The following is an 11,635-nucleotide window of genomic DNA, read 5'->3' as shown; positions in this document are numbered from 1 at the left end:
GACATAAATAAATAGAAAGCTTGTGTTTATGGATTGGGAGACTTCATATTGCTAAGATACTACTCAAAATTATCTACACATCCAATGCAATCCCTATCAAAATTCCAAGAACATTTTTTGCAAAAATAGAAAAACCCATCCTTCATATGGAATCTCAAGGGACCCCAAATAGCCCAAACCATCTTGAGAAAGAACAAAGATGGAAGACTCCTCATGTTTTCTGCTTTCAAAACTTAACAAAGCTACAGTAATCACACACAGGATAGTGCTGGCATAAAGACAGATATATAGACTAGTGAAATGGGATAGAGAGTCCAGAAATAAGCCCTCACATATATAGTCAAATGATTTTCAGTAAGGGTGCCAAGGACCATTTAGTGGGTGAAAGGACAGTCTTTTCAACAAATGGTTCTAGGAAAAAATGGATATTCAGCTGCAATAGATTGAAATTGGGCCCTTATTGAACACCATATACAAAAGGGAACTCAAAATGGATCAGAGACCTATGTGTAAGAGGTGAAACTATAAAGCTCCCAGAGTAAAACATGGCAGGGGAAAGGTTCATGGGATATGACACCAAAGGCACAAGCAGTAGAGGAATAAATAAATAAATTAGACTTCATCAAAAGGAAAAAGGTTGTGAATCAAAGGACTCTGTCATCAGAGGAAAATGGAAACCCACAGAAAAAGAGGAAGTATTTGTAAATTATATATTTCATAAGGAGTTAATATTCAGAAAATATAGAGCATTAAAACTCTATAACAAAAACAGACACCCAATTTTTAAAAAATGGACAAAGGAGTCGAATAGACATTTCTCCAAAGAAGATATGGCTAATAAACACATGAAAAGATGCTCAACATGACTAATCTTTAGGGAAGTACAAATCAAAACTACAGTGAGACACCACTTCACACTCATTAGGCTGGCTATTATAAAAAATGTAAAACCTCCAGAACAAAACAAAACAAAACAGACATTCCCAGAAATGACAAGTATTGGTGAAGATGTGGAAAAATTGGAACACTTGTGTGCTGTTGGTGGAAATCTAAAACAGAATAGTCACTATGAAAAATACTATGTCAGTTCCTCAAAAATTAAACACAATTAGAGTATAGTCCAGTACTTCCACTTCGGGGTACATACCCGAAAGAATTAAAAAGGTGGAACACAAACAGATATTTGTACACCCATGTTTAGGGTAGTAGTATTCACAATAGCCAGAAGATGCAGGAACCCCAGTGTCCATTGATGGATGAGTAGATAAAAACAACATGATATATACATGCAATGGAAGATTATTCACCTTTAAAAAGTACATGACCTTTAAAAAGTACATGCTATGGGGAGGAGTCAAGATGGTGGAGAAGTAGCAGGCTGAGACTACTTCAGGTAGCAGGAGATCAGCTAGATAGCTTATCTAAAGATTGCAAACACCTACAAATCCAATGGGAGATTGAAGAGAAGAAGAACAGCAATTCTAGAAACAGAAAATCAACCACTTTCTGAAACGTAGGACTGGCGGAGAAGTGAATCCAAAGTGATGGGAAGATAGACCGTGGGGTAAGGGGCCGGCTCCCGGCAAGCGATGGAGCAATGGAGCACTAAATCAGGACTTTTTTTTTTTTTTAAGATTTTACTTATTTATTTGACAGAGATCACAAGTAAGCAGAGAGGCAGGCAGAGAGAGAGAGGAGGAAGCAGGCTCCCTGCAGAGCAGAGAACCCGATGTGGGGCTCAATCCCAGGACCCTGGGACCATGACCTGAGCCGAAGGCAGAGGCTTTAACCCACTGAGCCACCGAGGTGCCCCTAAATCAGGACTTTTAAAAGTCTGTTCCGCTGAGGGACATCGCTCCAGAGGCTAAACGGGGTGAAGCCCATGCGGGATCAGCGTGGCCTCAGGTCCCGCAGGGTCACAGAAGGATTGGGGGTGTCTGAGTGTTGCAGAGCTTGCAGGTATTAGAACGGGGAAGGCAGCTACAGAGACAGAGCCGAGAAGTGAGCTCTCAGCTCGGGGTTGCCTTGAACCAGTCGCAGGTTCGGTGAGCTAGGAGCATGGCTGGAGGCCAGGGAGATCAGAGTAATTGGGCGCTATTCTCTGAGGGTGCACTGAGGAGTGAGGCCCCGAGCTCTTGGCTCCTCCGGGCTGGAGACCGGGTGGCCGCCATTTTCATTCCCGTCCTCCAGAACTCTACGGAAAGCGCTCAGGGAACAAAAGCTCCCGAAAGCAAACCAGAGCAGATTACTCAGCCTGGCCCCTGGTAAGGGCAGTGCAATTCCACCTGGGGCAGAGACACTTGAGAATCACTGCAACAGGCCCCTCACCCAGAAGATCCACAAGAAATCCAGCCAGGACCAAGTTCACCTACGAAGGAGTGCAAGTTCAATAGCAAGGAGCAGCAGAATTCCAGAGGAGGAGAAAGCAAAGCACAGAACTCATGGCTTTCTCCCCATGGTTCTTTAGTCTTACAGTTAACTTAATTTTTTTTTCTTTTTCTATTTTTTTTCTCTTCTTCTGCTAAATTTTTTTTAACTTTTACCCTTTTCTTTTTTAACGTTTTTTAAACTAGTTTACCTAATATATGTATATATTTTTTCATTTTATATTTTTTCTTTATTCGTTTTCTTTATTTAATTGTTTTTTTTTTCTGAACCTCTTTTTATCCCCCTTTTCCTCCCCACGAATTGGGATCTCTTCTGATTTGGTTAAAGCGTATTTTCCTGGGGTCTTTGCCACACTTTTTTATTTGCTTGTATTTTACTTGCTCCGTCATATACTCTTATCTGGACAAAATGACAAGGCAGAAAAATTCACCACAAAAAAAAGAGCAAGAGGCTGTACCAAAGGCTAGGGACTTAATCAATACAGACATTGGTAATATGTCAGATCTAGAGTTCAGAATGACGATTCCCAAGGTTCTAGCCGGGCTCAAAAAAGTCATGGAAGATATTAGAGAAACCCTCTCGGGAAATATAAAAGCCCTTTCTGGAGAAATAAAAGAACTAAAATCTAACCAAGTTGAAATCAAAAAAGCTATTAATGAGGTGCAATCAAAAATGGAGGCTCTCAGGAGAGGAGTCAAGATGGCGGAGAAGTAGCAGGCTGAGACTACTTCGGGTAGGGGGAGATCAGCTAAATAGCTTATCTAAAGATTGCAAACACCTACAAATCCAACGGGAGATTGAAGAGAAGAAGAACAGCAATTCTAGAAACAGAAAATCAACCACTATCTGAAAGGTAGGACTGGCAGAGAAGTGAATCCAAAGCGACAGGAAGATAGACCGCGGGGGGAGGGGCTGGCTCCCGGCGAGCAGCGGAGCAACGGAGCACAAAATCAGGACTTTTAAAAGTCTGTTCCACTGAGGGACATCGCTCCAGAGGCTTAACTGGGGTGAAGCCCAGGCGGGGTCAGCGCGGCCTCAGGTCCCGCAGGGTCGCAGAAGGATCGGGGGTGTCTGAGTGTCGCAGAGCTTACCGGTATTAGAACAGGGAAGCCGGCTACAGAGACAGAGCCGAGGAGTGACTCTCAGCTCGGGGTTGCCTTGAACCGGTCGCAGGCTCGGTCAGCTCGGAGCGCGGCCGGAGGCCAGGGTGACGGGAGTCATTGGGCGCTGTTCTCTGAGGGTGCACTGAGGAGTGGGGCCCCGGGCTCTCGGCTCCTCCAGGCTAGAGACCAGGAGGCCGCCATCTTCATTCCCGTCTTCCAGAACTCTACAGAAAGCGCTCAGGGAACAAAAGCTCCCGAAAGCAAACCCAGCAAACCCGAGGGGATTACTCAGCCGGCCCTGGGTAAGGGTGGTGCAACTCCGCCTGGGGCAAAGACGCTTGAGAATCACTACAACAGGCCCCTCCCCCAGAAGATCAACGGGGAACCCAGCCAGGACCAAGTTCCCCTACCGAGGAGTGCAGTTTCAATACCAAGGAGAGCGGCGGAATTCCAGAGGAGAAGAAAGCAAAGCACGGAACTCAAGGCTTTCTCCCCATGATTTTTTAGCCTTGCAGTTAATTTAATTTTTTTTTCTTTTTCAATTTTTTTTCTTTTTCTCTTCTTCTGCTAAATTTATTTAACTTTTACCGTTTTCTTTTTTAAAGTTTTTTAAATAGTTTATCTAATATATATATATATATATATATATATATATATATATATATATAATTTTTCCTCTTTTTATATTTTTTCTTTATCGGCTTTCTTTTTTTTAATAGTTTCTTTTTTTTTTCTTTCTGAACCCCATTATATCCCCTTTCTCCCCACTCACAATTTGGGATCTCTTCTGATTTGGCTAAAGCATATTTTCCTAGGGTTGTTGTCACCCTTTTAGTATTTTACTTACTCCTTCATAAACTCTTATCTGGACAAAATGACAAGGCGGAAAAATTCACAACAAAAAAAAGAACAAGAGGCAGTACCAAAGGCTAGGGACCTAATCAATACAGACATTGGTAATATGTCAGATATAGAGTTCAGAATGACGATTCTCAAGGTTCTAGCCGGGCTTGAAAAAGGCATGGAAGATATTAAAGCAACCCTCTCGGGAAACATAAAAGCCCTTTCTGGAGAAATAAAAGAACTAAAATCTAACCAAGTTGAAATCAAAAAAGCTATTAATGAGGTGCAATCAAAACTGGAGGCTCTCACTGCTAGGATAAATGAGGCAGAAGAAAGATTAGCGATATAGAGGACCAAATGACAGAGAATAAAGAAGCTGAGCAAAAGAGGGACAAACAGCTACTGGACCATGAGGGGAGAATTGGAGAGATAAGTGACACCATAAGACGAAACAACATTAGAATAATTGGGATTCCAGAAGAAGAGGAAACAGAGAGGGGAGCAGAAGGTATATTTGGAGAGAATTATTGGAGAGAATTTCCCCAATAAGGCAAAGGGAACAAGCATCAAAATTCAGGAGGTTCAGAGAACCCCCCTCAAAATCAATAAGAATAGGTCCACACCCCGTCACCTAATAGTAAAATTGACAAGTCTTAGTGACAAAGAAAAGATCTTGAAAGCAGCCCGGGAAAGGAAGTCTGTAACATACAATGGTAAAAATATTAGATTGGCAGCAGACTTATCCACAGAGACCTGGCAGGCCAGAAAGAGCTGGCATGATATATTCAGAGTACTAAATGAGAAAAACATGCAGCCAAGAATACTATATCCAGCTAGGCTATCATTGAAAATAGAAGGAGAGATTAAAAGCTTCCAGGACAAACAAAAACTGAAAGAATTTGCAAATACCAAACCAGCTCTACAGGAAATATTGAAAGGGATCCTCTAAGCAAAGAGAGACCCTCAAAGTAGTAGATCAGAAAGAAACAGAGACATTAAACAATAACAGTCACCTTACAGGCAATACAATGGCACTAAATTCATATCTCTCAATACTTACCCTGAATGTTAATGGGCTAAATGCCCCAATCAAAAGACACAGGGTATCAGAATGGATAAAAAAACAAAACCCATCTATATGTTGCCTACAAGAAACTCATCTTAAACCCGAAGAACCCTCCAGGTTTAAAGTGAGGGGGTGGAAAAGAATTTACCATGCTAATGGACATCAGAAGAAAGCAGGAGTGGCAATCCTTATAGCACAACAATTAGATTTTAAGCCAAAGACTATAATAAGAGATGAGGAAGGACACTATATCATACTCAAAGGAACTGTCCAACAAGAAGATCTAACAATTTTAAATATCTATGCCCCTAATGTGGGAGCAGCCAACTATATAAACCAATTAATAACACAATCAAAGAAACACATCGACAAGAATACAATAATAGTAGGGGATTTTAACACTCCCCTCACTGAAATGGACAGATCATCCAAGCAAAAGATCAACAAGGAAATCAAGGCCTTAAATGACACACTGGACCAGATGGACATCACAGATATATTCAGAACATTTCATCCCAAAGCAACAGAATACACATTCTTCTCTAGTGCACATGGAACATTCTCCAGAATAGATCACATTCCTGGTCCTAAATCAAGTCTCAACCGGTATCAAAAGATTGGGATCATTCCCTGCATATTTTCAGACCACAATGCCCTAAAGCTAGAACTCAATCACAAGAGGAAATTTGGAAAGAACCCAAATCCATGGAGACTAAACAGCATCCTTCTAAAGAATGAATGGGTCAACCAGGAAATTAAAGAAGAATTGAAAAAATTTATGGAAACGAATAATGAAAACACAACAGTTCAGAATCTGTGGGACACAACAAAGGCAGTCCTGAGAGGAAAATATATAGCGGTACAAGCCTTTCTCAAGAAACAAGAAAGGTCTCAGGTACACAATCTAACCCTACACCTAAAGGAGCTGGAGAAAGAACAAGAAAGAAACCCTAAACCCAGCAGGAGAAGAGAAATCATAAAGATCAGAGCAGAAATCAATGAAATAGAAACAAAAAAAAAAAATAGAACAAATCAACGAAACTAGGAGCTGGTTCTTTGAAAGAATTAATAAGATTGATAAACCCCTGGCCAGACTTACCAAAAAGAAAAGAGAAAGGACCCAAATAAATAAAATCATGAATGAAAGAGGAGAGATCACAACGAACACCAAAGAAATACAGACAATTATAAGAACATACTATGAGCAACTCTACGCCAACAAATTTGACAATCTGGAAGAAATGGATGCATTCCTAGAGACATATAAACTACCACAACTGAACCAGGAAGAAATAGAAAGCCTCAACAGACCCATAACCAGTAAGGAGATTGAAACTGTCATCAAAAATCTCCAAACAAACAAAAGCCCAGGGCCAGATGGCTTCCCGGGGGAATTCTACCAAACATTTAAAGAAGAACTAATTCCTATTCTCCTGAAACTGTTCCAAAAAATAGAAATAGAAGGAAAACTTCCAAACTCATTTTATGAGGCCCAGCATCACCTTGATCCCAAAACCAGACAAGGATCCCATCAAAAAAGAGAACTACAGACCAATATCCTTGATGAACACAGATGCAAAAATTCTCGCCAAAATACTAGCCAATAGGATTCAACAGTACATTAAAAGGATTATTCACCACGACCAAGTGGGATTTATTCCAGGGCTGCAAGGTTGGTTCAACATCCGCAAATCAATCAATGTGATACAACACATCAATAAAAGAAAGAACAAGAACCATATGATACTCTCCATAGATGCTGAAAAAGCATTTGACAAAGTACAGCATCCCTTCCTGATCAAAACTCTTCAAAGTGTAGGGATAGACGGCACATACCTCAATATTATCAAAGCCATCTATGAAAAACCCACCGCAAATATCATTCTCAATGGAGAAAAACTGAAAGCTTTTCCGCTAAGGTCAGGAACACGGCAGGGATGTCCGTTATCACCACTGCTATTCAACATAGTACTAGAAGACCTAGCCTCAGCAATCAGACAACAAAAGGAAATTAAAGGCATCCAAATCGGCAAAGAAGAAGTCAAACTATCACTCTTTGCAGATGATATCATACTATATGTGGAAAACCCAAAAGACTCCACTCCAAAACTGCTAGAACTTGTACAGGAATTCAGTAATGTGTCAGGATATAAAATCAATGGACAGAAATCAGTTGCATTTCTCTACACCAACAACAAGGCAGAAGAAAGAGAAATTAAGGAGTCCATCCCATTTACAATTGTACCCAAAACTATAAGATACCTAGGAATAAACCTAACCAAAGAGACTAAGAATCTATACTCAGAAAACTATAAAGTACTCATGAAAGACATTGAGGAAGACACAAAGAAATGGAAAAATGTTCCATGCTCCTGGATTGGAAGAATAAATATTGTGAAAATGTCTATATTACCTAAAGCAAACTACACATTTAATGCAATTCCTATCAAAGTACCATCCATTTTTTTCAAAGAAATGGAACAAATAATCCTAAAATTTATATGGAACCAGAAAAGACCTCGAATAGCCAAAGGAATATTGAAAAAGAAAGCCAAAGTTGGTGGCATCACAATTCCGGACTTCAAGCTCTATTACAAAGCTGTCATCATCAAGACGGCATGGTACTGGCACAAAAACAGACACATAGATCAATGGAACAGAATAGAGAGCCCAGAAATGGACCCTCAACTCTATGGTCAACTCATCTTCGACAAAGCAGGAAAGAATGTCCAATGGAACAAAGACAGCCTCTTCAATAAATGGTGTTGGGAAAATTGGTCAGCCACATGCAGAAAAATGAAATTGGATCATTTCCTTACACCACACAGGAAAATACACTCAAAATGGATGAAGGATCTCAATGTGAGAAAGGAATCCATCAAAATCCTTGAGGAGAACACACGCAGCAACCTCTTCGACCTCAGCCGCAGCAACATCTTCCTTGGAACATCACCAAAGGCAAGGGAAGCAAGGGCAAAAATGAACTTTTGGATTTTATCAAGATCAAAAGCTTCTGCACAGCAAAGGAAACAGTGAACAAAACCAAAAGACAACTGACAGAATGGGAGAAGATATTTGCAAATGACATATCAGATAAAGGGCTAGAGTCCAAAATCTATAAAGAACTTAGCAAAGTCAACACCCAAAGAACAAATAATCCAATCAAGAAATGGGCAGAGGACATGAACAGACATTTCTGCAAAGAAGACATCCAGATGGCCAACAGACACATGAAAAAGTGCTCCATATCACTCGGCATCAGGGAAATACAAATCAAAACCACCATGAGATATCACCTCACACCAGTCAGAATGGCTAAAATTAACAAGTCAGGAAATGACAGATGCTGGCGAGGATGCGGAGAAAGGGGAACCCTCCTACACTGTTGGTGGGAATGCAAGCTGGTGCAACCACTCTGGAAAACAGCATGGAGGTTCCTCAAAAGGTTGAAAATAGAACTACCTTACAACCCAGCAATTGCACTGCTGGGTATTTACCCTAAAGATACAAACGTACTTATCCGCAGGGGCATGTGCACCCGAATGTTTATAGCAGCAATGTCTACAATAGCCAAACTATGGAAAGAACCTAGATGTCCATCAGCAGACGAATGGATAAAGAAGATGTGGTATATATACACAATGGAATACTATGCAGCCATCAAAAGAAATGAAATCTTGAAAGACAACTATCTTATGATCTCCCTGATATGAGGGAGAGGAGATGCAACATGGGTGGTCGAGGGGGTAGGAGAAGAGTAAATGAAACAAGATGGGATTGGGAGGGAGACAAACCATAAGTGACTCTTAATCTCACAAAACAAACTGAGGGTTGATGGGGGGAGGGGGTTGGGAGAGGGGGGTGTGGTTATGGATATTGGGGAGGGTATGTGCTATGGTGAGTGCTGTGAAGTGTATAAACCTGGCGATTCGCAGACCTGTACCCCTGGGGATAAAAATATATGTTTATAAAGCTGTAAAAAAAAAAAAAAAGAAAGAAAGGATGAATACCCAAGTTTTGTAGCAACATGGACGGGACTGGAAGAGATTATGCTGAGTGAAATAAGTCAAGCAGAGAGAGTCAATTATCATATGGTTTCAATTATTTGTGGAGCATAACAAATAGCATGGAGGACAAGGGGAGATGGAGAGGAGAAGGGAGTTGAGGGAAATTGGAAGGGGAGGTGAACCATGAGAGACTATGGACTCTGAAAAACGATATGAGAATTTTGAAGTGGTGGGGGGTGGGAGGTTGGGGGCACCAGGTGGTGGGTATTGTAGAGGGCACGTTTTGCATGGAGCACTGGGTGTGGTGCAAAAATAATGAATACTGTTATGCTGAAAAAATAAAAAATTAAAAAAAAAAAGAATTTACCATGCTAATGGACATCAGAAGAAAGCAGGGATGCAATCCTTATATCAGATCAATTAGATTTTAAGCCAAAGACTATAATAAGAGATGAGGAAGGACACTATATCATAATCAAAGGATCTGTCCAACAAGAAGATCTAACAATTTTAAATATCTATGTCCCTAACGTGGGAGCAGCCAGCTATATAAAACAATTAATAACAAAATCAAAGAAACACATCAACAATAACAGAATAATAGTAGGGGACTTTAACACACCCTCACTGAAATGGACAGATCATCCAAGCAAAAGATCAACAAGGAAATCAAGGCCTTAAATGACACACTGGACCAGATGGACATCACAGATATATTCAGAACATTTCAACCCAAAGCAACAGAATACACATTCTTCTCTAGTGCACATGGAACATTCTCCAGAATAAATCACATCCTTGGTCCTAAATCAGGTCTCCACCAGTATCAAAAGATTGGGATCATTCCCTGCATATTTTCAGACCACAATGCTCTGAAGCTAGAACTCAATCACAAGAGGAAATTTGGAAAGAACCCAAACACATGGAGACTAAACAGCATCCTTCTAAAGAATGAATGGGTCAACCAGGAAATTAAAGATGAACTGAAAAAATTCATGGAAACAAATGATAATGAAAACACAACGGTTCAGAATCTGTGGGATACAACAAAGGCAGTCCTGAGAGGAAAATCTATAGCGGTACAAGCCTTTCTCAAGAAACAAGAAAGGTCTCAGGTACACAACCTAACCCCACCTAAAGGAGCTGGAGAAAGAACAAGAAAGACCCTAAACCCAGCAGGAGAAGAGAAATCATAAAGATCAGAGCAGAAATCAATGAAATAGAAACCCAAAAAAAAAAAAAATAGAACAAATCAACGAAACTAGGAGCTGGTTCTTTGAAAGAATTAATAATACTGATAAACCCCTGGCCAGATTTATCAAAAAGAAAAGAGAAAGGACCCAAATAAATAAAATCATGAATGAAAGAGGAGAGATCACAACGAACACCAAAGAAATAAGACGATTACAATAACATACTATGAGCAACTTTACGACAACAAATTTGACAATCTGGAAGAAATGGATGCATTCCTAGAGACATATAAACTACCACAAATGAACCAGGAAGAAATAGAAAGCCTGAACAGGCTTTTTTCTCAAAAAAAGGAGAAGTACTAGCAGTACTACCAGTAGTAGTACTAGTAGTAGTAGTCGTAGTAGTAGTAGTAGTAGTACAAGTTATTTGCCCAGCACTTGATAATTAGACAACCCTGGTTTGGAATGGGAGCTCTGAAACTCACTCGCTGTGTGATTGTGGGGCAAGTGGTTTCCCCTCTCTGAACCTCAGTCATACATGACACACTGGGTTCTCGGGACAATTCAGTGATCAATAATACTCTTAAAAACCTTTATTGCTTGGCATATAATCCCTTCATCAAATCAATTCTCAGGAGCAGTAGTATCAGCAATTGGATATTTTTATTTATTTTTTTATTTCATGATTAACATTGACAAATATTCTCTCACACTCCTATGGTTAGAGGGAATCTGTAGCATCAGTTCAATAATGGGGTAGATCTCAAGTGAAAGGAGCCATGGCTATGGCTTCACGGGTAAGCCAAGGAGCTTTTGTGCTCTGGTTGTGGGTGTTGGTGGCTGCTGGGAAAGGGAATCAGACCCGCAGGGGACCGGAGAACTTGGAGTCTGGCCAGTGCACCCTTGCTCCCTTCTTGGGCTTCTGGGGTTTCAGTGGAGCCTTGGGCCCTGGAGGGTATTTGCAGGCTGTGCCCAGAACAGCAGGAGCAGGAGCAGGACGACCCCTGGAGACAGGCTGGACCTTGGGCCCAG

General features: G+C 40.7%; 1 pseudogene; it reads right to left on the bottom strand.

The window, feature by feature from the left end:
• Positions 1–11,262: 11,262 nt before the first annotated feature.
• Positions 11,263–11,635, bottom strand: part of LOC125099276 (uncharacterized) — a 120,506-nt pseudogene continuing 120,133 nt past the window's right edge.

This window comes from Lutra lutra, chromosome 4 (genome assembly GCF_902655055.1).
Source record: "Lutra lutra chromosome 4, mLutLut1.2, whole genome shotgun sequence".
NCBI lineage: Eukaryota > Metazoa > Chordata > Mammalia > Carnivora > Mustelidae > Lutra > Lutra lutra.
This window is presented reverse-complemented; position numbering and strand designations above follow the sequence as displayed.